General features: G+C 45.7%; 1 protein-coding gene and 1 pseudogene across 3 annotated transcripts in view; one reads left to right on the top strand and one right to left on the bottom strand.

The window, feature by feature from the left end:
• The window catches only part of SH3D19 (SH3 domain containing 19), a 1396196-nt gene that overhangs the window by 379149 nt on the left and 989618 nt on the right, over nt 1-27429 (top strand). The gene's annotated exons all lie outside the window — the stretch shown is intronic.
• Nucleotides 14079-16215, bottom strand: LOC138516271 (kelch domain-containing protein 3-like; annotated as a pseudogene).

The raw sequence follows: 27429 nt of genomic DNA, 5'->3' as shown, positions 1-27429 counted from the left end.
TCTCTGGGGTGAGTTTAGTCCCTTTTACAGGCAAATTAACAGCCTCTGTAGGAGAACATGATATGTCATTGCCATTATTATATTCTAAGCAAACAGTGGTTAACATATTGAGGCATGACTTAATGACGACATACTTTACTGATGAAGGAATAGTGTGTTCCCCTCCAGGGGTACATTTTATGAATGTGAGAGAGTTTAAACTAGACTTTACAGGCCACAAGACCTTACGAGGAGTTCCCTTAGATACAGAAGTATTTTTGTATGGAGTGACTGTTTTATTATCGTGGTTACCCAGATTGACAGATAAACTAATAAGAATTCCTGATGAGTTTTTGTTCAGACCAGGAATTCCTATGGAAGATGGACAGATTATCCCCTTGGAGTTGGAAGCAGCTGTGGCCAGAGAGGAAAGAGTGATTCTTCATGAGACAGATGAGTAAGAGGACGGTGAACAGTGAAAGCCCTCATTAAAGGATACAGGCTGACCGATTTGACCGACGAGGAGTTGTTTAAGGATGAGCATTCAGATGATGAATTAGTATTTTTCATAAATCTCAATAATTCGATTAAAGTAGAGAATAGAGAAATACAGCAGAGAATGGCGTTGGTAAAAAAGAAACTATTATTTTTTCAGGAAGATGTAAAGAAAGTGCCAGACATTTTATTGACAACAAGTTCATATTACGTAGGCCTATTAAAAGGAGCAGTTAAAATCAAGCTTAAACCAGGAGCCCTTTTTGCCACGTACAAAGCAATAGCCCATGTCCAGAGAAGCAGATGAAAGTATATATGAGACCATTTGCGCTTTAATAAAGCAAGGAATACTGGTACCATCTGATTCTCCATGTAACACAGTGGAGAAGGCACTGGCACGCAGGGATGCAGGTAACATCAGGTTTATTCATAGAAACCCTGCAGCACAACCACCAACAAGGAGCACTAAACGCCAGCAGACTTTCCCCTCCTTATTCCACATTACATAAACCCCTGGGCATTCCACGAAGTAACAACATAGAAGACGGTAGCTAGAACTAGCTACCGCACACCTCCTTCCCCAAACACAAACAAACAGGTTAAAACATAGCTGAAAAATTACCAAAATACCCCAATAGATAACACCATGTTCATGTACAGAAGCAGAACTAAAAGTGTAACTATAACCTGTAAAGGAATTTGAGAATTAACGTTGTATAAGAGCATTACAACATGTGTGTACCAGAACAGAATTAAATATAAAACTGAAACCTGTAAATTGAATAGAGAATAAAATCAAATAGAAACATCCTTAACACACAGCTTTCAAAAGCCAATTATGATTCACCTAACATAATTCCTCATCCACACCGGTTCGCTTCTCTTCCTCACCAAACTGCCACCACCAAAATCACTACCACTGCGAACAGCAGCAGAACCCTCCTGAGCCGTCCCACCAACAGGACAAACATTCCACGATCATTCCCTGTTCCTACTCCAGAATCATCTCCAAACACATAACCCAACCCCTGCAACCTCCTCCCAAACCCCACATCATCTATTACACCACCCACACCTTACACCGCCACAACCCTATCAAGATTCCAAATCGACCCATCCTCCACCCTTACCGCATTACCCAAACACTCCAGTACTATTTTGGGCTCTTAAAAGTTTGACCTTCCTTTGACCGTATGCGCACGCATGATCCAACCAACACCTCAACACTCGCTTTAGTTCTACGCCCTATCCTGGCCTCATAATAGACCTTATTTCTCCTCTTTGCATAACACATCCTCCTCCTCAACTTTGCATCAAAATCCACAATATCTTCATTGCTCTTTCCCCCTCTCCAACCTTAGTCACTTTGTTCACCCAAGCAGGATTAAGACTCATATTGGCCTCCCTGACCCTCATAATCCTGAATGGTGACACCTGCGTGACCCCATTGGGAGACACCCTCACATTCCACAAAAACCTATGAACCGCTTCCTTCACTTCCTTCCCGTTCCTCACCTCCCATTCAGTCGCACCCACCAACACTATTAAAATGCTGAACCACACCATTGGACTGAGGTCTGTATCAAGGATATACACCTCCACCTAAATTCTGTCTTCCTGGCATACTCTGCCAGCTCCTCACTTTTAAACTGAGTGCTATTGTCCCTCCACACATTTCGCCAGGAAACCCTTCTCTTCTGAAGATTTGTTCCAAAGAATGTATTATCTCACCACTCGAAATCATTCTAATCCACTTCACCTCCAGCCACCTCGAGAAATGATCCACCAGAACAATCAAAAACCTACTCTCCTTCCCCAACATCTCACAGGGTCCCAGAATGTCAATTGCCACACGCGACCACGCTCCCTCTGGCAACTGTGGCAATGACAATTCTTGTCTGTGAGTCTTCAAAGCCTGGTCACAGTTACAACACGCATTACACTCGCTAATCACCCTCTCCATCATCCCGCCCATCGCTGGCCACCAATACCTTTCTCTCAATTTCCTTTTGGTTCAAGTTGCCCGCATGTCCCTCATAGGTTTTGTTGATCAGCTTCTCCCTAAAACACACCGGTACCACTAACACCCCACCTCTCAACAACACATCATCCTCCAACATCAGCTGGTCCTTGATCTCCCAGTACACCTTAGTCATCAGGAAAACCCTTTTTTCCTCAGCCAGCCTTGTTTTGCGCACAATGTCACCTTAAAAAGTACCTGATCATCCACCAGACCACCCTTCCACTCCCTTTTCTTAATCACTGCATACTCATCCACAAATAATTCCTCCAAAAAATTCCACCATGAGTTCTTCTCCTGCACAGTCTCTATCATTCACCAAATCCAATGGCACCCTCGACAGGTAATCTGCCACTCTATTCATGACAGAGCTACATATTCAACCCTAAAGTCATAATCTTGAACTCTAAAACACAACCTTGCAATCCTAGGCGTAGCTCTCATAATTCCCTTCACTGAAAGCCCTTCCACCAGCAGCTTGTGATATGTTCTTAGCAAAAACAGCTTGCCCCACACATAATTCCTTAAATATTCGATTGCCCAAACACATGCCAACAGCTCCCTCTCTATCACGAAATACTGACTCTCTCACTCCGTGACAGCTCTGGACGCATGGCAAATCGTTCTTGCTTCTCTTCCTACACCTTGAGAGAGAACTGCTCCTAATCTTTTCACACTTGCATTCACTGTAATAATGCACCCATCATCCACCTTTAATCCACCCACATTTTGTGTGTCACACATTTCATGCTTTATCACTTCCAAAGTCCTCTGACACTCCTCATCCCAATGAAACTCTGCACTCTTTTTCAAAAGTTTGGTTATGACACAACAGCAAAACTCTTGACAAATTTGTTGTAAAATTCAGCAAGGCCCAAAGCACCTCTAAATGTATCCTTATTCTAAGCTACAGGAGACTCCCTCGCCGCCTTCATGGCATCCACCTTTGGGAGATACCCTTTCCCACTCTCTACATGCCCTAGGTACTCCACCTCCTTCACCCTAAACTGGCATTTACTTAACTCAATCGTCAATCGTCATTCCTCTATCTTTGAGTCTACTCAACACTTCAAACAGTCTGTCATGCTCCAACTCTGTTTTACCATAAATCAAAATATAATCCTGGTACACTAAAGTACCCTCAATTCCTTTGGTCATCACCCTTTGAAACACAACCACAGCGAATGCTAACCCAAATGGCATCCTACAAAAACAAAACAAACCAAAGGGTGTGATGAATGTCCTTTAAGCCTGACAATCCTCTGTCAATGGAATCTGATATGCTGCAGACAAGTATAGGCTTGTAAACACTGGTGCCTCTCCTACGTTGCTCAACCTCTCAGTAATAAACGGCAACGGAAATGTGTCCACAAGAATGGTTTGGTTGACGCCTCTTAAATCCACACACATTTTGATCTTCACATTTTTCTTCTGAGCCACTACTATGGGACTGATCCATTCTGCTGCCTTCACTCTTTTTATAATCCACCCATCAAGCAGCATGTCGAGTTCCTATTCCACCTCCCCCTTGATGGAGAGCGGAATATGCCTCAGCTTGTGTTCCACAGCCTCTGTTCCTGACATTAAGAAAATCAGATGAGAAAATCCCTGCAAATATCCCACCTTGTTAGTGAACACTTCTGGAAAACACTCCTCTTCAGTTGTACTGTTGTGCACAAACAGAACAGGTTCATCACTTATGGGATCCAATCAGATGCCCAAGGCATGGGATCCAATCAGATGCCCAAGGCAGCTTGATCTCGCCAACCTAACACATTTATGCCTTTCTTTGCTACATACACATTGACCACGACCAACTTTACTTGTACTCCTCCACCGACTAAACATTCCCTTCATGGTAATCCTGGAACCTTCAAACCCACCAGGATCTTTGATGTTGGATCGCTTAAGTACTCCACACAAACCAGCTTGCCATAGTTTCTCCCATCTGTCCACTGATAGTATGGTGTAAGGCGAACAGCTTTCCACCATAACTTTAACTTGAAAACCATCTATCCTGATTTTACAACTGGGACATCTCATTTGCGAATAATCCTTCTCACTCTTGCACAATGATTACACGATCTTCATCGTCCAAATTCGCGTCCTCATCATCTTGAATGCAAGTTAATGTTTTCTTCCTCCAACACGTCACTGCAAAATGCCCCCTGAGACAATAATTTGGCCACTTTTGGTTAAGCGCAGGACAGGTTTTGGAAAAATGTCAAAATCGGCCGCACCTAAAATACTTTCCTTTTTCTCCCTCAGAGAACTGCCACAGCTTTTTCTTCTCTTCCTCTGGCTCCAGATTCTCGCTTGGATTCTTCTCATTTCAAACTACTCTTTTTGCTTCTCTTAGTAACCACATTCACTTGAGACATCTCCTTCCCTGAGTCGCCTTTGCTTGCCTCCGCCACGTCGCTCTATTTCTTTTCCATTATCGTGCAGGACCACAACATAGTGTGCTCCACCTTCTTGGCAATTGCAATGACATCTTGAAGAGTGGGGCTCCCACAAATCCACCGTCTTTCTTGAATTACTGTATTGTTTGCGTGGATAATTATTTGATGCTTAATCAATTCATCAGTCCCTATCCTTACTGTAAACTCCCATGCCAAGGTCCTCAGGGCACTGGCGTACTCCTCCACCGTCTCATTCTCCTGTTGCTTCCTGGTATTGAAATAATAGCGATTAATCGATATGTTGGTTTTGGGAGCAAAATATATGTCAAATTGAAGCAGAGCCTTTTGGTATTCATCCATGTCGCCTCCTCCCTGCTCTTCAGTCACCAACAGCAATTTTCTATATTTTGTTGGCCTTCCTGTAATAAATAATGCAACAACATCATCTACTTATTGGCCGGGATCATTCTTTCATATTCAATGGCACCCAAAAAATGTATCCAGTACTCCTTCCATTCATTCCAAGGTCTGTTCAGGGTACCCAGCTTGACAACATTTCTGGGGGATGAACAGTTACTGACATCTTCCTTGTGCCGAACCTATCAACTGACAGCACACTCAATTCTCCTTGCCAAAAATGTCTGTCTCCTTCTCTCACTTCAGTACCAGCACTCCTTTGCAGCTCTTGTAGTGTTTCTTCACCAAAATTTGTAAAGAGAAATAAAAACGTACTGGGACAAGGAATCATAACACAGGAGTAATGCAGAGCCTCCCTTCATTGTTTTTTTTGGTTGCCTTAACAACCAAAATGGCTGCCACGCTGCCTGACACCTTCTAATGCTTGCAGGTCCTTTCCTCTAACCCGCACGCTCGAGCAGTTGTGTGCCAGTTCGACCAACGCGCTCAAGCCATCCAGCTCCCGAAAATATTCAGGGTCACCGGCTCTCCACAGAGCCTCGGTTGCTGCCGCCCAGTCTAGTCTCGCCACTCTACACTCCACTCCAGGAACGCGACTCGGTTGTCGCAGGTTTGTGGCACCTGGCAGCCCTCTCTGTAGTATCTGTAGTCGGGCTCACCAGATCCACAATTCTCATCGCCAAATTGAAGAAGGCACCGGCACGCATGGATGCAAGTAACACCAGGTTTATTCATAGAAACCCAAAGACACAACCACCAACAAGGAGCACTAAACACCAACTGATTTGCTCCTCCTCATTCCACATTCCATAAACCCCTGAGCAGTCCACTAAGTAACAACATAGAAGAAGGTAGGGACTACCAGCTACCAAAAATGGTTGAGATTTATACAGGACCTTCGCCCCCTAAACAATATAGTTCCAAATCCTGTGACAATTCTGTGCAACATCCCATCTAAGGCCAAGTATTTCACTGTCATATATTTAAAGAACGTGCTCTTTTCTACTCCCCTTCATGAAAACTCACAGGATTTTACTTCCTTTTCATATAGAAATATCTGCCTAAAACATACTAGTTTGCCCCAAGGCTACTGTGAGTCCCCTTCAGTCTTTAACACAGTCCTTAAGTTGGACTTGGGCAATGTTCAGCTCGAAGGTGCAATAGTACAATTTGTGGATGACATTTTGGTGTGTAGTGAGATCGAAGAAAGATACAGAGAAGATTTGGTTAAGCTCATGACTATACTCTCAGAAAAAGGATATGAAGTGGACAAAGAGAAGCTACAATACTGTCAGCAAGAGGTCTTGTATATAGGACAGTTGATTTCTCATGATGGGAGAAAAGTGACACCTGAGAGCAGAAGCAATTATGAAGACCTCAGAACATAAAAAAGTGAGGGAAATACAACAATTGTAGGCCTATGTAACTATTGCAGGTCCTGGATGTTTTATGACAGTACATATTTTTGACCACTTTTAAAAGGACTTAAAGAAGCACAGGTGGGAAAGAGCAAAATAATATGGACAGACGAAATGACTGAAGGATTTGAAGAATTAAAAAAGGCGATCTGTACCGCCCCTGTGTTAGGAATTCCAGATTATCATGAACACTTTTATTTGTTTTCTCATTCAATTGGAGACGGTATGACAGCAATCCTTATACAGAAAACCACATTAGGACATGGACCATACACCATTGGCTTATTACAGTGTGATGTTAGATCCAGTTATGAAATCCATGTGAGCCGTCTTTAGCTGCTGTATTTGCAATTGAAAAGGCTTCAAGTATCACAATGGGGTGTTCAGTGACTCTACTTGTAGAGCATGCATTATTTGCCATTCTAGAGCAGCCTAAAAGTACATTGACTACACAACGAGAATCAGAATTCAAGTTAATTATATATAATCCTACGATTAAAATTGTCAGATGTAAGACAGCGAATCCAGCAACATTCATAGCTGAACCAGTAGGGGAGGATGATTATGTACATGATTGCACAATGTATACTGAAAACTATAATGAAATTCCACAAGCTAGAGAAAATGCACTCTGGCAGGGGAAGGGGGGGGGGGGAGTTGTTTTTGTTGATGGTTCTTCAGAAATTGACGAAACGACTGGCGAAAGGCATGCTGGATCTGGTAGTAAAGCTGAACTGAGAGGGTGAATTTGAGATCGTGACGAGCACAATATGGTCTTTGTATTGGTCAGCACAGGCTGCAGAATTAGTGGTGCTTATGGCTGCACTTCAGAGATTTGAAGATAAGGAAGTGGCAGTGTACTCCGACTCTGCCTAGGTGACATCAACCGTACATGCACGTTCGTCACGCTGGAAAAGGAGGGGCTTCCGCCATGCAGACGAATCTCCAGTGCAACATACAGCCCTATTGGACAAACCTTTTGAAGTGGTAGCACTCCCATTCACTCAAGCAACCATAAAACACACAGTGCATACTAGATGTAATTTCCTGCGGAAACAAAGCCACAGACTTAGAAGACAAAAAGGCATCCTATTTCCCAATCATTTATCATTTTAAAAATAGAAAGTGTTAAACAGATGACAGGACGATGCATCTTGGTAAAGGAGGGCTTTAACATGGTGTCCGGTGCCTAGTTAATTAAGAAGCACCACAAGAAGAGAAGGAATTATGGAAAAAGCAGGGGTGTTCTTTATCCCCCACTGAGGCAATTTGGATACCGGATAGCACTGGAAAGCCAGTTATACCTCTAGCATTGTTGAGGGTTACATTGGAGCCACTACACCACCCCGCGCATGTGACTCAAGAGAGTGTAGCTGCTACAATAGCAGAAGAGTGGTTCTCGCCAAATTTGTTAGAACATGTGGCACAGTTTATTGTAAATTACATTGTGTGCCAGAAATGTACTGCAAGGCACACTTTGCGAACAGTGAGTGGAGCAATCCCTAGACCCAACGGCCCATTTCAGCATCTAGATATAGATTATGTGGATATGCTGCAGACATACAATGGCTACAGATAAATACTGATTGTGGTATGTCCTTTTTCCAGATGGATTGAGGCAGGTCCATGCACGCACCTTGACGCCACGTGCACTGCCAAGTTCCTTGTGTGTGAAGTGTTGCCAAGATAGGGTGTGTGTGAAATTTTGCGGTCTGACAATGGGCCATATTTTGTAGATGAGCTGTTCGAACAAATAGTTATTCTATTAGGCATATGTTTTCCTCTGCATATCACCCACAGACGAATGGTGTTTGTGAACGATTAAATGGATTTATGAAGGATAGGATTGCGAAAGTAAAGATGACTTTAAAGAAGGGGTGGCTATATTGCCCACCCCTTACCTTATATGCCCTAAGAAACCAGCCTGGCCCAGATCACCATACAACTCCATGAGGACCCCCCCCCTTTCTCCTTCAAATAGGTTAAAAACTGATGCCCATAGTGTAGCAAAGACATTAGGTGATGCAATGCATGATTACCTAACAACAATGACTGCAAGTGTTTCTATCATGTCCCAGCAGGTCAAAACAGAAGGGAGGGGTCAAAGAGAAGGGACAAAGGCGATCAACCTATTGAAGCAGAAGATTTGTTAGAACAACCCAGCTTATACCCAGGGGATCAGATGCTAGTACGAATGTTTGTACGCACTTGGAGCATGCCCGCTTTGAAGGTCCATTTGTGGTGGAAGAAGTTACCCCTACAGCTGCCAAGCTATAAGGAAAAAGAGCTTGGCTGCATGAGCCCGACATCAAACCATATGAAGGGGAAACCCAGACGCCTTCTACAACTACTACTGTGAAGCAAGAGAAGACAGTTCCGCGCATGAAGACTCGTTTTATGGCCAAGAGTAAAAACAAGGAAAATGAAGAGCACAGCAGCATTTCAGACTAAAGGCCAATATCTTTTAACATTTGACAAGGAATAAACAGACTTGCAGTTATCCTGGAACCTTTTTCGATAGGCTAAAGGAACAATTTGTTGAATTACCGGAGCTGAAAAAGAGAAGCACATTTCATCTTTGTTACCCATTATAATAACAATACACATATTCTTGTATGCTCTTTTTACATACATATTGCTGTCATATCCTGCTTTAGTAAGAAGATATGTAAATATAGTTACTTTTTTGGCAATCCTAAAAACAATTCTATTAGTTTCAGAATAATAATAGCAATCATCTTGCAGTTCTTGATCTAAAAGTGTGACCCATAAAGTATTAGTCATATATACATTCAGAATTAAAACAAAATGGAGAGGTTTGACAATGAGGCTCATTGCCATCAAGAAAGACGATGAGCTTTTGTGGAGTAACAGAGATATAATTCTGTTGTGATTTGTATTTTCCTTCTGATCTTTATGGCATTTAGACATGTTACAAGAAATGAACAATGAAACAGTTACTATTGCCCCTGATAAAAGCAAAAACAGTATCCTTTATAATCTTACAAGGCATCTATTTCGATTTAAAAGGGACATTGTGGAAGATCATGAAGATATAAACACATATCTTGATAATTCGGCTCATTTAAAGAATAACCTATGGTATCAGCCCATGAAGGAGGTTGGAGAGAGAACGTCAGATGAAACCTGCTCTGTCTGTTCCTTAATACCGTATGTCATGAATGCAGCAAGGACATTTAAGAGATGCCTTCACATGATGCAATATGTCTCAGCCATCTAGCAGCATGTATAACAAGAGGACAATTTCAAGGAAAATTGGCAACATTACAATGGTGATCAAGAGGAACATTTCCATATGAAGATACTTATGTAAAGAATAAAGGGATGACAGATGGGATTTGGTGGACAAGCAAAAACATATATATCCATCCCAAATTGGAGAATGTATAAACATTTAGAAATGAAGAGGATGGTATGCTCAGACATAACTGAGCGATCAGGAGGCTGCGAAAGACCAGCTATTGGTATACGGGCGTGTTGCCACAGTACCGGATGGGAAGATGGACTATTATCTTGCCATGCACATTTATTGAAGAAAGAACCAGTAGCCATAGTGCAAACAGTGAATGACAGATGCCTAGAATCATGGGTCAACAACTAAGCAGGACCTGTATCTATAATACCATAGAGGAACACAACAACATGCTTCAAGAATGGAGGCTTGGTTCTAGTTGGAGAGAACCATGGATGCTCGAGGTCTCAGAGATGAATGGAGGAACTGCTGAACTGATGGACGATATTGGGTTTGTGGATCCAGTTGCCTAAAAATTGTAGAGGAATATGTGCCATTGAGGGAATCACTAATGCTGCAACATGTATTAACACAAAGTGATCTCAATATCGGAAAATTTCCAAAGATGAATGAACAATAGAAAAGGAAGAGATTGCTTATTCTTCACCGGGTGAAAAGAGAGAACTACATTTCATCAAAATCACTAAAGGCTTATGAAGACATTCAAGATGAACACACATTGTTCAGCAAGAGAGCAACCATAATGACATCTATATGTATACCAAGACTACAGACTGCAGTGAACACCAAGTGGCTGCAAATCACCAGACGTGAGCTGACAAGTAATGCAACACTTAAAGGATCTGATCTGGCTACACTCCAGCCCCTTTGATGAGTAGCAATTACCCTGGAGATGGATGGGGATGCAGACTTTACTCATACATCAATAATAGAGACGACTCAGGAAGTTGGCAAAAGGAAGACTGTTTTAATATCAAGTATCTAAAACAGGAAGCATAACAAACATCAACGAACTCGCTCGATCCTCTTACTCAAACATTCTTTGTAAAAACTGAGATCTTATAAGCAATACTCGTCATCAATGACGTTAACCTACCTATGAACCAACGTGGCAAACTACAAAAACCTACGTGCATGGGTAATGGGCTCTGAGTGAACATACAAGTATACGATCCATACTAGTCTAAAAAAGTGTGACTATGTGATTGGTTACTTAACATCAGTTGGGGCAACTAAGCCCTCCCCTAAACATGACCTCTATGAACGTCACTAAATACACAATGTCCCATTGGTTTACACAACTATAGGACCCCTAATTACACAGTCCTCTACAATTGGTTGGCACTCTAACCGCCGTCAGTACTTTTCCTCCTAAGTCTAGCAGCATGCAGACTGGCCATTCAGGTGCTGGTGAGGTCGCTTTCATTAGCTTCCCACCAATTAGTACATCAATCCATCATCACCGCAGTGGTCTACTGTCAATTAAGCCTTTGAAGTTCGGCCTTGGGAGTGTTTTTAGCTCTTAGAAATTTAGGGAGTGAGATGCACGGTCTGCCTTTGTGCAATGGTGTGATCATGTTGTTCGTCCAACTTCATGCTTTCATGTGACTAGAGACCATGGAATCAAGCCCTTTCATGTATTTAACATTATTATAATTCTTTTTTTTTTTGCTTGTTTAAATATTTATAAAATCAATGCTTTGTTTGCTAGTGCTTAACATTCATTCAAACACCCGATAGAATCCCAGCTCTGGCACAGATCCGTTCACAAATGTCGCCCTATGGTGAAAACACAAAAGAGCCATTGAGATATTCCACACTTTGGCAGAGCACACCCTACAGGTCCATATCCCAAAGACAGCTTGCATCAAAGGATTCCGGTCTCCAAGGCAAAATGGCCCAGAGTGCTCATCCCTGGTAGAGAGCTTGCCAACAAATGCCCATCTGTAAGGCAGCGTAGTCCAACAAACCTCCCATCCACCTGGCAGCTAGGGCCAACAGACGCCACTCCCTGGGAGAGCCAGGCAGGACCACCACTGTATGAGGCCATTGCCTAATCACCTCCATGCCTAGCTAGATCCCAGAAATAAAGTGGGGAGCATGACCCAGGAAATCCTCAAAGGAGAGTCCCCGACCCCCTTGGTATACACCCCAACACAAACCATGCCCACATACACTATGTCCAAATGATGCAATAGTTAGGACATAGACAGCATTTGATCCAATTTATGTCACAAATACCATTCTTTGGAAATAGCAATACAAACCCAATACATTGGGGAGTACGTATAGCTTGTCTCTAAGAATTCCCAAACAATGCTCCCATTCCCTAACTAAGCACCCCCAGTGACACACAATCCCATCAGTAAGCTAGCATGCCAAACAGACCTCAAAACCAGCAGAAAACACATCACACTCCTCCTATTATCAGAAGACAATCAACACCATTCTTATCAGATCATCCCCAGCTCAGATTGTGGCCCAAGAGGCATGTGTGGGCAAACATTCCAAACCGCGAGGAACAAAGCTCCCACAAACTACAATAAATAGACAAACTGACACATCACTGGCTTAAGGACATGGGCCAAACTGTGGCACCAAACCTCATTTTAGTGCAGAAGCCACAAAGCTCAAACCTTATCTAACATGTCTAACCAACATTCTAAGCTTTGCAGAGCAAACAGACCTCACACTCAGCTCAAACCCTAAATCGTTGGTGGGCAAGCCCCATACAGATCTCAATCCTTGAAAAGCAAGTTTCACACGCCTCAGCCCTTCATGTACAAGCCACACAAATGCATACATATGTTCCACAGACACACATCTTCCATTTTGCTTTTCTCCAGACGCAACCCTACAAAAACAAACTCCAAACACAGGCCTGGGGGGGAAAGCACATTCGATGCCATGGGAAGAGAGCCCCCCAGAGCCCCTACACACACACACTCACTTACAGGCCTTGCTTATATAATGCTCACCCTACACAACGCAGAGTAAAGTCCACCGTACCCCTGCCAACAAATTAAAACATTACAGTGCAAACCCAACAATCCTGTTATCCTCTGAGGACATGCCCCACACAATTTACTTTGTGACCCCAAAAACATTTCTCAAGGAGCCTTCCCCTTCATGACAATCTTTGGGGAATTATCTACACAATTCTAGATCTTGACAAGCCACAAACTTGCACACTCTTGAGGAGGCCACCAGATGACAACCTTAAGAAATCTTCATGCATCACAAGCCTCAACATGTCCCAATCCTCAATGTAAAATGAGCCCCACACATTTCACCTCAACATGGCCCATGCACCCAACAAGTGACGAGTCCTCTGCAGCCCAGCCACTGAGGGTCATGCCCCACACAAGACCTAACCCCAAGAAGTCAAAGTATGATTCCCGAAACACACTTTTGCTCAACATCGACCCACTGATATCCGTCTTCCAAATTCATAAACTCGCCAGCGATGACCAATGTTTGGACCACTCTGCACATTGGGCCAGGGGAAGGTATACTGCTATGGTTCCCTGCATTCAAACATTCTCACAGCCAGGCATTCCTCCATCCGTGACCAGTACGTTAAGGCAATGCTGGAACAGAAGTGCAGGTTCTACGTAGAGCCACTGAGTGGCAGGACAGATTGCATGATATGCAGGGAAAGAGCCCTGTTGATCTGCGAGCAGGAGATGATGTGTCAGGAAAGGGACCAGCAGTATGAAGAAAGTGCCACAGCACTTCCAAACAGGAGGGTGGTGGGGGACTCGAGGGTACAGAGTCTAGATTTTCAGTTGGCCTGCTGCTGCAATGGGGAGGCATCTGCTTGATTGCCCCTGCTTTCAACAGTGCTACAAAAGGGAATGTCCGGGCCCCTTCACAGGCACACCCTAAAAACAAAGGGTATCAGGTGGCCTTTACTTTTCCATACGGTGGCAGGCCGTGTTGGCCCTACAGGTAGGACACGCCATGTTCATATGTGCAGAGATGAGGTGGCGTCATCCTCTTTGGTGTCCACGGGCCTCCATCGCTGCAGGCTGCATATAAAGAAGACTCTGAGTTACGGTTGCGCATGGCCCACAAAAGCTATAAACCCACATGGGCTAGGGATAGAAAATGGCAGGTGACCATATGTGGAAGAGGATGGCAGACACAGGTAGAACAGAGGAAGGCAAACTATGTGGGAACAGCCATGATGTGCTTTGTTTATGAAGGCATCTCTGTGCAAAGGACATGTACGTTGAAATGGTCCACCTCTAAGGGTGCAATGCAGGTCCTGGACATGCAGGTAGGCCAGCAGACAAACCTGTGCCTGGGGCAGGCAAAAGATGAACCCAGGCACAGGCCACATACGTTTCATCCACGCAACAAAGGACAGCAAAATGGTTAATGCGAAGACCGAATGCAGAAGGGATCCTCGTGAAGAGTGGGTGGTGGATGAATCTTTAAGAGGTGACGGCAGCTGAAACCACTATGAGAGACAACCGATGAATCCATGAGGCATGCAGATGAGTCTGTGCAAAGAGGGCGTCGGATGAATCCATACAAGGAGAGTAGAGGACGGCGGGTTATCCATGCGAGGAGAGAATGGGACGGCTGATATTGCTGTTTGTTGTCATGGCAGTCAGCTCCCACCTGATATCGTGAGGGAGGCCGGACTGGTCCAAGCTGTGTTGAATTACTGCTAATTTGCACAACGTCTTTAAGCTGGGACTGAAGTCCAGGATATAGAGGTCCGAGTGGTCCATCAGGTCAAATTCATCCCCCATCCCTTGCTCCTGGCATGGGCTGGTGCCTCCAAAAAGAATGATCTGGTCTCCCATCATGCAACAGCACTGCCTCTGACGTGGGCGCGGCCCTTAACCCCGGGGCTCCACCTTTTTCCAAGAGAAAGAGACTGGGTTGAATTTCCACAGATCATGGAAGTGTCGGTTCAGCCTTGCATTATACCCTCCGAACACGTAGAGCTCTCCATTGTATGAAAAAGCTGAGTGGCTTCTACGGCCCTCAGGGGGTTGTGGTGCGGGTGCGGTCTCCATCCAGCTGTTGCTGTCCGTGTCAAAGACCCTGATGTGGTTGCAGTAGATCTCATTGTTGGAGTGAAAAGGCCCAAAACGATCTGCTCGGCCGCCAAAGACATACATCTTCCTACCGATGATGGTGGCAGAATGGAAGTCCCGCCAGCAGGCTCGCCTACCCTGAGCAGAGATTAAGGTCCATGTAAAAGAACCTGTATCCATCCGATGGATGTCATTCGAGAAACAGTCATCTAGCTGTTCATAACCTCCAAAGATGTACATGTTCTTCCCCAGGACACAGGCCGAATGTCCGTCCCTTGCGCCAGGAATCACGCCCGCCAACTTTGGTGTGGACCACTTCTGCGTGCCGACATCAAAGGCATAAAGCACATTACAGGCACCTTCTGTGTCGTTCCGTCCACCGCAGATGTAGATGGTTTCATCAATAAGGACAGCTGTGTGCCCATATCTCATGTAAGGCACTTCATGAACGTGCTCCTTCCCCGGGCAACGCACTGGAGGTAACTTCATCCAACGAAGAGACACAAAACGCAGGAAATCAAATTGAATTGTGTGTGTTCCAGTTTGTAAAGAACAGACGGTGTCTCGCTTGTTGTATTTATTGTGTTTCCATGGAGCCAGAGAGGAAGAAGAACTATACTGTCGGACTACCGACACATCCAGCTATCACAAAGCGAACTGGGCGTTTTATTTTACAAAAGCCTGTGCGTTTCGACAAAGGCATATTGGAGTATTGGGAACAAAATCAGATCTGTGTTGAAGACATGAACGTCAATCTGTCGCATGGTCTCATAGTCCTCACCAGAGCAGTAGCCCCCAAAGGAATACACTTTATGCCCAACTGCCACTGCTGCGTGGTTTACTCTCCGTGGGCCTCCTTCCAGGTGCACGGTCCACCGAAACATTCCCTCCCAAGGTGGCGGCGCCGTGAGAAACCAGGTGCTGCTGGGGCTCTCCGGCTACCATCCCCGCACTTGGTGGCGCTGGACGCGGCCTCTTCCTGTTGTGGTAGGGGTACTGTGGAAATCGTACCAGGGACCAGTGGCAGCAACACAATGCCGTCCACTGCCGAAGAATGGCGGGTCTGTCACCGACCTCAGCCAGGCCCACGAGAAGGCACCTGTCCTGCACTCTGCCTCCTCCTCCTCTCCTCTGCCCTCACTCATGCCAGGTAACTCCAGCCCACCCGCACCCGGAAGTCTTAACATTTTTTAATAAACCTATGATATCTTCCTTGTTATGTTCATGCCTTCTGAACAGGAGTTTTGTTCTTTCACACGATTTTGTATCCAATGTCAGTTCACTCCCGTTTGATAAGACCTTGGCTTGTGGCTAATCCAGCCTCGTCTGCTGAGATTCACTTTGTAATTCAATTTGCTTTTTATCTGTGACACACGAGAAATGAGGCCTTCTTGCTACTGTCCAGCACTGCGATAATGCATAGTGGAAACATCAATCCTTTACTTATCCATATATATATATATATATGACGCTTGCCGCAATCTATTCACTATAAAGCTAGCCTCAAGATTACTTTGTCTTCTTGCGATTCTTTTGCATCTGTACATATGTAAAATGACTTGATATCTCCATCTGTATCTGTGGTATAAGTTTCTCCATCTTGATTCCAAGATGTCACCTACCCTTGATACTTTCTTGATGCCTTATAGAATATCTGCATTCTCTGGTCTCTACATCTCTTCTAGGTACGTCATCTCAGCTCTGCATGATGTGTACTGGCAATGGTTGGCGTCTTTACCATTCGTCCTTGCCGTTTATTGGCTCTGTTTCTTCAGGGATTTCATTCAAATGGGCATCATATTTTCTTGTATGTAGGTATGGTTTCCTCAATGGGTACCTTACCTCCCAGATTCTCTTAGGTAATGGTACTTTCACTGGTACGCCATAGAGTCCATACTCTGCTCTTTGTCGGTTCAACTGTTCTGTGTAAGTCAAATACTTTGGTTTCCAGCATACAGGTTAAACTAGCGGGACGGTTGAGGTAGAGGTATTTGGCTCCTCCTCTACAGATCCGATGCAATCCGTGTGAAGAATTGAGAGCCATCAGGCTGATGACTGTCTAGGACAGGTAGGTCCTGGACTTAATTACAGCAGTGGAAGGAGGCTTGTGCGAAAAGGTCTGGCCTTCTTGGTGTATATTCATAGTAGCCTATGATGGGGAAAATGGGACCCTGACAGAAGCAATAACTATGCTGACAACCATGCATACAAAGAAGGAAGATGAAATTCATGAGACAGCAGGAGGTGACTGGTTCTCAATCCTGTTGTCATGGATTCTAACCTGGCTTGCCAATGCTTTCAAAATACTCTGAGCAATACTTGGTATTGCTGGGATTCTGTTTTATAAGGATCATCATGGGACAGCTAAGGAAAGCTATTGGGATGAAAATGATTGACATAGATGCAGGAACCGGTGAGCAGATGTAAAATGAATAATGTACCCGTGAGAATATAAAGAAAAGGTCACTTTCACCTCCAGGAATGAACTTCTACTATCCCAAGGATCATAAAAAATATGTTGGACATTTTGTACGCCATCAGGAGACTGCTGCCACATGGCCTGGAGTGTGGATGAGGTGAACAACCAGAGGGTGTTTTACAGCCTCATCCCCAGGGATACCATACTCAGGTGGCCAGGTAAGGGCCATCCCTTTTGGATCCCAACCATGGGTGTGGACAAGCAAGAGAGGATCCCCTGGTTAGGGGGTCCTTGGGGAGTGGGGGTGAAGCACCTGGTGGTGAAACATGGTATCCCCCATTTTCCCTAACCAATCCTATCCCTATCCCTGCTTATTCTATGGAAAAATAAAACTCCCATACTTCCATCCCACTTGGCATTGACAACACTACTGAGCCGAGGAAGATGAGGAATGAGGTCTGAGTATTACCTCTAGTGACTTGCAATGGCTCTGTCCCTCTGAGATCAGGCAGAGTCAGGTACTTAATACGAATTACACCTGCCACTTGTTAACACTCTCTGTCAGGATAAAAGGTGGCGTACGCTCGTAGCGATGCTGGCTATGAGAAGGAAATGCTCTTCCGAGGCAGATGCGATCCAGGCAATGGAAGGCCAAGGGGCTGCTCAGCTGCTGCAGCGGGAACAAGAGAGTGCCAGGCGAGGATTCCATCCTTTCCAGAAGCCGGAAGTGTTCTGCGACTGAAAACGAGTGAGCAGAAAAAAAGAAAACTTCAAAGTGCTTCCGGGCGGCCCGCTACCTTCCTGGGTAAACGACAGAGTTGAGGAGGAACAGAGGAGGCATTGGCAATGGCTTTCACTGCTACGAGAAAAGCATTGAAGATAGAGCTCCAATTAACACGACCAGTGAGTTATCGAAGGCAAACAAAAGCCTAGTTTGTGTTGATAAAACACGTAATAAAGAGAATAATCATTGAATGCTGAGAAAAGTATACAGAGTAACAGAGTGGTCCTGCGAAGCAGAATCACACATTCAAAAGTCTCTGTGAAATGTTCTGAGGAAGGGGAAGTGGGAAATGAAGGCGAGAAGTAACTGCGATCCTGAATGAGTTGATTAAGTGAAAAGCAAACTATATGAACTTTGAAAACTGCCAAGAGGGCAACAGTAAAACTACAACTACCAAAGAGCATTGGTGTTGTGAAGATTGATTGCCAAATTGTTTAAAAGTAGGTCGAAGTAGTCATGCAGAGATTTGTGTAAAATCCTTGAAGTTTCAAAATTCTTCGACACTAAGAAGAGAAGAATAGAACATGGGGAAGGGGACCCCCACAAAGAGAAAGGCAGGCTCGAGCCCGGCGGAGGGAGGCCTGTGCGGAACTTTGGTAAAGTGAAAGCCAAGAACAGAACTGTATAAGTCCGAGCACGCCTAAATTATTGATTAGACTGTCAAAAGCTGGAAGCCCAAACCTGAACTGTTGAATTGTACCAGCAAGCCAGAGTATGCAGGACATATAGAATTGAGCCACCTAGCTATCCTTTTTAAGAAACTCTAGAGAACCTTTGCTTCTGAACGTGGCGAAGGGAGTTGTTACCTAAGCCATTCTAACATTTCTTTGACAGCAGTTTTTCCTTTTTGTATTCCCTTTATGCATTTGTCATTTGAGAAGGAGGGCAAGGTTCGATTTTCTTAGTATGGGCCTGATCTTTTGACTATACTGACTTGGACTTTTTTATTGTTTATTATATGGTCGTGGCTGCTCCCATTTTAGAGTTAGGGCCAGTTAGGAATTTCACCAACCTCAATAAACTGCAAAATAAAGGTTTTCGAAACATGCATCTATTGTGTCTGTCTCTACTATTGATACCATGCCTTCCTTACAATTAACATATTAACAATGCAGGTCACCTGAGGGGGGTGGCAAGATATGGGTCCCAAAGAAACAACAGTATGAAGAGATGATAAAGGAGAATGAAGAGAAGAATGTGCTCGAGGACTCCACCAGAGGAGGGAATATAGAGGAACAGGTGGATGTATTATCCCCAACTCCCGCCCCCTCATCGCTGTCATACTGGAACAGCAGGAGAAGGGACCTATATGGAACTCGAGGTTCGAGGTGTTAGGCACATACTGCACTGAGTGTACGAGAGACGATATGCACCCATATCCTCTCACTGAAGGAGTGGATGAATGTGGTGTGTAGGGGTGTCCGCACACACCACTGAATATCATGTAGTGTTACCAGTGGATTGTTTTTGTTTGAACTTTTATTTCATTTAGAATTTATAAGAACTGGATCAAGACTTTACTTTTCTTTTTGAACATTTGGGAGAAATTGACTTTGGGCAATCCTAGGGAAAGGATCTACGCAAGACAGGTGAAGGTCGTGCAAATCACTGGTTGTCGGTTATTCACTCATTTATGTTCGCTAGGTTTTACTTTGACTGTTTTATTGTTTAGTCTGAGTGCCAGTTTTGTTGATGCTAGAAGTACCTCCTTAGACTAGCTAGGGAATGTTTAATTTGGATAAAAACGCAAGCATTTGTCTGCCTCGAATTATTGAACCCTCACAGATTGCAGCATTTTTCAGATTTTGGGGAGTCAATGTCGATTCATATTTGGATGACTGGTTCCTCAGAAGTCTGTCCTCAGAAAGCAGCTGCACAAATGCAATTGTGGCTTCCGCTTCTTTTCAAACTTGGATTTCTAGTGAACTAGAGGAAGGCTTTGCTGACGGTCTCGCAAGATCTGATTTTTTTTTCTTTGTGTTTCTGATGGAACACAGTCTGGGCCAAGGTCTGTCCAATGGACAGCAAAATTAGACCTAGTGCATACATGTAACCTATTCCTGAACACCACCCACAGGTCAGCATGGTGGTTCCAGAGGCTCCTGGGCTTAATGGCATCCTGGCCTTGCTGCTAAAAAAGTTAAAGATGAGACATACACAGGTTACGCTCAGACAGAACTGGTTTCAAGTCACCAATCCAGACTCCCAGTTGATTAGGGCGACCCCGGAGATGACTCCCGACCTCCGCTGGTGGTCGGATATTGCCAACCTTTCGGTGAGAACCCACTTTCTGGAGCAGTCTCCTCATATGACATTGACAACAAATACTTCCCTACTTGACTGGGGGCAAAGCTAGGTCATCTGGAGGTGTTCGATCTGTCTGTCTACCTCGGACAGAGAACATCAGATCAACTACCTCAAATTACTGGTGATTTTCCTAGCCTTAAAGGCTTTCCAGTCAAGTATATCGGTTTGAATTGGGACAGACAGCTCAGTCTCCATGTTTTATGTAAATAATCAGGGGGGGTGGCCAGGGGCCTCATCACGAGTTGGACGGTAAGCCTTAAAAGTGACCTTAACAAAATTAGTGCCTGCAATACAGCTCTGCCGGATCATGAACCGGCGCAAATTCTGCCGACTGCAAAACAGCCGGTGCAATTGCCGCTGGCGCCATTACCACCGGCGATAGTACAACCGGTGGAATCTGCGCTGATACCATGAAACGCAATAATTGCTGCATCACAAGTCCCTGTACGGCTGTATTGGCAGCGGAAAACTGTGCTAATACCACCGAAAACACAGCACAATTACCCCCAGCCTCCAGGTGGAGGTAAATGAACACAGGTGGCAGAAATTAAGCCACAGATGATCCCAATCCACTGCAGAGAGCTATATAAGGAATACAAGGGAGGAGGCGGCGGAGGAGGAGGGAGAGGAAGCGGGGCAGGAGGAGGAAGAAGAAAAACAAAAGCAAAGCATGCGCCGATCCCCAGGGTCAGGGCCTATCCCTGGACCCTCACTGACAACTAGTTGTATTCTAGGTGACTTTAACTTGGGTTACAACGATCCTCACAATACTCCAGCTTCCTTCCTTGCTAATGCACCTTAGACTGGCTTGCTGCCCATAACTGTAACATTATCTCTAAGGACCCTCAACCACTCATATGGACCGACCATTTCCTACTCTCATTTGACATTAGCACTAATAATCCACACCATATACAGTGCCCACCTGCGCCACCATGCCTGACGAGAAATAAGCGGAACATCACCGCTGAAGCCCTCATTCCACTGGTTCTACCCACTCTAAATATGATCCCCAACTCATCGGATCTTAACCTTCTAGTAGATACCTACAATAACGCCATGACCAAAGCTATCAACCTTGTTGCCCCTCTAAAACTACATAAAGGTAAACCCAAAGCACATCTCCACTCCTGGTACACACCAGAACTTAAAATACCAAGAAATAAAAAGTCCAAAATGGAAACCCTTTGGAAAATGAACCCATCAGAGGAACATAAAATCAATCTCACTAACGCATCCTCCCGTTATAAAAAAGAAATAATTCGCACTAAAAAGGAAACCTATAATATAAGAATAAGTAATGCTAGCTCCAGTACCAAAGAATTATTCAATATCCTGAAGGAGTTAGAAAACCCTAATCCACCTACGGACACGTCCGTGAAGGACCATCTCTGGTGCACTAGTACACAAGATGCCCTTGCGAACAAAATCACTAGCCTACAAACTAAAATTGAAAACAAAAGACTACAACTTTCCAATAGTCACCCCTCCCCTAGCCCACCTATCCCTAGCCCACTCACCACCCCTAACACTAACCATGGCTTCACCTTAAAAAAAGTAACCATTCTAGAAGTGCAAAAAATCATAACCTCCCTCAAACCGTCAAACTGCAAAGGGGACAGTTGCCCTGCACAGATTATAAAAGACGCAGCAAGAGATCTCGCCCCTTCATCTCCAAACTCATAAACCTGTCTTTCTCCACCAATTCGGTACCCAAAAACTTGAAACAGTCATGGGTCCTCCCGCTACTAAAAAAACAGACCTTGGACCCAGCCATACCTACTTATTACAGGCCTATCACAACTGTTCCCTTCCTGTTAAAAATCCTTGACAGAGTTGCTTACTTGCAAATTCAGCATTACCTAGAGTCCAACCAATTACTTGGATTGCGTCAGTCTGGCTTCCGGCCCCAGCATAGAACAGAAACTGCCCTTGTTGATCTTAAAAGTCAGATTGACGAAATGAAAGATGAGGGCAAGGCTGCCATCCTACTCCTCCTAGATCTCTCAGCCGCCTTCGACCTGGTTGACCATAAGATACTCTGCAATCACCTCTCCTCTGCCGCCCACTTTTCCCCCTCTGCTGTCTCATGGATACAGTCCTTCCTGGCCAATAGAACCATGAGAGTCTTCTCTCCGATGGCAGCAGCAGACCCTATCCCCATCACCAGTGGTGTCCCACAAGGCTCATGTGTTTCACCGACCTTATACAATATTTTCACAAAGCCCCTCTTTGGTAAACTGGACCGTCTGGGTGTCACCTACACAAACTACGCGGATGACACCCAGATGATACTCACCATCTCGGGCAATTACAAAACTGAGGTAGCCAGGATCAATGAAATCTTCTCCGTCATTCAGGCATGGATGGCACACATGGCCTCTGCCTGAATGACGAGAAGACTGTACTGCTCATTGTTGGTTCACCCAACAACTTACAAAAACTAAGTCCCAACTATTCCAATATCATAATTGATGGTAACACTATTCCCGGTTGCCAAAAATGTAAAAACACTTGGCTTTTACCTCGATGCTAATACTAACCTCACCAAACAAGTCAACTCGACCGCTTCAGCCACTGCCTATACAGGGAAACGAATTAGAGCCTGTACACCATTTCTTTCCTCTAACAGCTGCCTCCCACTAGCTACAGCTCTTATACAATTTAAGTTAGAGTACTGTAATAGCCTCTACCTAGTGCCAATCAAGCAATAATTGGCGAACTCCAAGTCCTTCAAAATAATGCGCTACGGGCAGCACTAAACATTCCCAGGCTTGAGCACATCTCTGCCACCAGAACCTCATGCAAATGGCTCATCATCCAAAATAAAATCGATCTAAAAACCCTCTGCCTTACCTACAAAGCTCTCAACCATCTAGCCCCTCCTTACCTTACTAACAAATTCACTATGAAATCCTCCCTTAGAACTACGAGATCTTCAAATACCCTGTGTCTTACAGTACCTAGATTTACCTTTAAAAGAGCCAGAGGCTCGAGCTTCACTGTCCTCGCCTCCCAACTTTGGAACACCCTGCCACTGAATATTAAGTCATCCAGTCGTTCAGGAAGCTTGCCATTGGGTGGCTTTTGACAAAAAGTCAACCTTAAGTTAGACTCAGAATGAGACATGTGCAACATGTACAATTTATAGCTGTCATTATTGGTTGCTATTACCTCTACTGTCTGTATATTATGTATATATGTTGATCTACTTACCATGTACTTTGCCTTGTAACTTGTACTAAGCGCCCTTACACTCCCGGGTCCGGAGCGCTATAGAAATAAAATAAACAAACAAACAAACAAGGTGGTCCCCCTGTACTGCCTCAACAGGGAGACCATGAGTAAGCTGCTCACCACAATCTAGGGCGACGTAGGGAGTAGGATTAACATCCGGGCAGCTGTGCCCCCACTGCTAAAGCTAGTGTCCATCCTACAAATCGTAGGAACCGATGGCCTTCCAGCACTCAGTGGCCATGATGCACGGCATGGCACAGCCCACATTTTGTGCAGTGTTGGCGCAGGTGCTGGATGCTCTCCTGCGGCATGTTCTACGCTACATCTCACTGCCCTCCACCCCAGCACAGGTTCACGCCATGAAGGCACAGTTCTATGCCATTGCTCAAATGCCAAATGTCATTGCAGCCTTGAACTGTATCCATGTTGCGTTGGTAGCCCCCCAGACCCACGAAGCAGTGTACCGCAATAGGAAGCATTACCGTTCACTGAATGTGCAGGTGACCTGTGACCCCAACTTTTACATCACCCACTGCTGTGCCGCTGCCATGGTCCTACGGAACAGTACACTTCCTGGATACATGTAGAGGCACAGAGGACAACGGACGTGGATAGTGGGTGAGTAAAACTGTCCGCCCGCAGGCGCTACGATGCACAGGACCAAATGGGGGGAGGAGGGAGGGCGGATGTGAGAAACTCCACAAAGCATGGCATGACAAGTGAATGCAAAAGTCGGACCTCCCACACCGTCACATGACAGACCAGGCAACATGCACATGTCAAATATACCTGGATGGAGAAGCTGATGAGCACATACAGTAGGAACTCCAAACATGCACATGACTACAGGTACCACACTGCAACTTGCGATTTGGCACTTTGTTTGACATTGGGCCGGATTATGCATCACACAACATTAACCGTACCAGTACCACACCCATGTACACTCAGCCCACAATGCCAACCCGCTGCCCCTAGAAGCCTAGGGAGGGCCGATAAGAAACCCTTGAGGTCACATGCATGAGCGCAATACACTGCCACCATATCAGCTTAACATGGCACCAACAGGCACATGCCCAACATCTGCTGCAAGGGAACGGGTTGCATGTTAATTAAATACAATGCATGATACGAGTGGCACAACATGCACAAACATCGCAAATACACATGCCACGCAATGAAGCCCCATATGCATGCACATGATGTCCAATGCCCTGATGCAGTGAAATGCCCCCCTCCCCACACAATACACTGTGATTCATGACTGTACCTCTCTCCATGCAGGTGACATTCCGGATACCTGCAGTTGCCCTGGTTCATGACACCTGTGCATGATCCACAAACACCACAGGATATTGCCTACAACCACGCCCCCAGCAGGACCCGTGTGTGCTTAGAGCGAACATTTGGTTTCCTGAAGGCCTTTTTCTGCCACCTGGACCTTACAGGAGGAGCCCTCATGTACTCGCCTGAAATAGTGGGCCAAATAGTCCTTGTGTGTGTCATGCTGCACAATATCTGCCTCCAACAGAATGTCCCTCAACCCCCTGATGTTGACATGCCACCCCCAGAGGATGAGGATGCAGTGCCTGCGGCAGCTGCATCTGCGAGCATTGCTAGAGACTGTCAGGGATGGCCGACTGGCTCGCCAAAGACTGATACTTTTTTTCTCCGACATTCACATGGCACATGCCATTCGCCACTGTTTGACGCAAGTCAATTAATAAACACAACCATGACACAATAAGGAATGTCCTTGCATTGATCAATTTCAACTATTTTAATGTAATAAAATGTGCTAACTAATGCCCCCCACTCCCTGCCTCCCAACACCCCAGCACGACCACTGTGGGCAAATAGTGCGCCAATCTCACTTCCATGGCCTCTTCCCTCTGAAGGCTTCCCTCAGTGATTTTGGCCCCAAATGGGACTCGGACCCGTGCCTGAGTGTGCTGGGCTGTGACCCCTCAGTGGGGTGGCCGAACCGCAGGTTATTGGACCTAGCCCCCAGATGTGCTGCAGAGCGAGTCCTGTGCTTTGTCGAATCGACTCGGCAAAGGCTGAAATCCCATCCGTCATCTCCCTGTCTCGCTGCCCATACACGGTCAGGGCGGCAGTACTGGCAGCCGCCTGTGCCCAGTTCCCCTCCATTACACACACAATCCTGCGGTGTCCCCTTGCAAGCAATCCTGTATGGCCAGGAGGTGCATCGAATGTGTGGCCAATGGCCTCCATCTCCTGTTGGCGCCTCTCCATTTCGTCCAGCATCTGGCTCGGTGGTGTGTGGTGAATTGGAGGGGGGGGGCGCAAGTTTTATTATGCTCTCATGATCAGGTGATGGCATACAGGCACAGCCTTGGTAATGGCTGCAATGGGGAAGGTTGTATTTGTTCATGTCCCCACATCCACTCCCTGGGTGACGCATGCCGTGTGGGAGTGGGTGTGGTTGCTTCGACTATGGCAATGCCATGGCTCTATGGGACGCTGCACTGCAGCCAGCAGTGTTGTGCTGTGGGGTTTTGTATTTGGCTTGCTGCACCCATGTCTGTGTAGGGGGACATGTGCTTCCATGGGGCTCGTCTGCCATGCCAGCATGGGGAGGCCAACTGGACCTGCCGCATGTTGGTGTGAGAGCTGCAAGGTGTCGTGGTTACTCAAACACCACACTCCTACTGGCACAGGGTGAACCAATAGGGGTGTGGTGTGCATTGCACTTGGATTGGTCGTTTGCCACCCCTTTACACTGCAGTAATGCTCAGGGGTGCACTGGGTGCCATGCCCCCTGGCTGCTGTGAAGGATGGCTGATGTGGCACCGTCATTTCACCCTGATTTGCTGGCCTAGCTGGTGGGTCTGCTGGCATGTGTCCCTGTCCATTACGGCGTCTTGTGCTGGGTTGACATTTATGCATGGTCCTTTGCTGTGTGGAGCGGGGTAGCTTCACTCATTTTCTGACTCCTGGCTGCTGGCACCCGCCTTCGCTCCACCAACTCCCTTGATGCCCTCCATGTCGAGGATGGTACTGCATTTCTCCTCCCATGGTGTCAGGACTAGTTGCTCAATGGTGCCTCCTCCAGTTTCCAAGTACTCCTGCCGGTGTTGGAAGAGGAGTCCCCGCACCCTAACCCTGAGGTCGTTCCACCTCTTCGGCAGTCAACTGCATCACGGGGAACGCTGCCCACCGCAGTCACCTTCTGGCTGATGGCATGCCAGATGGCAGTCTTGTGCTTACCTGTTGTCTTCCATAGTCTGCTGGCTTAGAGCTCATCAGTGGGCCACTACCTGTTGGCAGTCTTTTTCGTGTTCAGATGGCTGCAGGAAGTGGGTGATTCAGGTTGGACTGAGTTTTTAAAGATGGCCGCGGCCATGCTCCAAATTCCGGTGATGACGCTATAGCCGTGGGTGCTAATTGCGACGGGGGACCGAGGCGTTAGCGCTATTATCCCTGATATTTCAGCTCCGTGCCTTGTTTCTTTGTATTTTCTGCCAGCCCGTATTAGCGTGCGCAAACTGTGCCAGAATTCTGCTCAACTCGTGATGATACCCCATGTCTCTTCCCCTGGTGGACCATATGGGAATGGGTGGTATACAAGGTAATTTAGCTGCAGGTGGTGCATATTCCTG

This window comes from Ambystoma mexicanum, chromosome 6q (genome assembly GCF_040938575.1).
Source record: "Ambystoma mexicanum isolate Mex_15411 chromosome 6q, UKY_AmexF1_1, whole genome shotgun sequence".
Classification (NCBI taxonomy): Eukaryota; Metazoa; Chordata; class Amphibia; order Caudata; family Ambystomatidae; genus Ambystoma; species Ambystoma mexicanum.
Note: the sequence above shows the minus strand (reverse complement) of the source record. Positions and strands in the feature narration are given on the sequence as shown.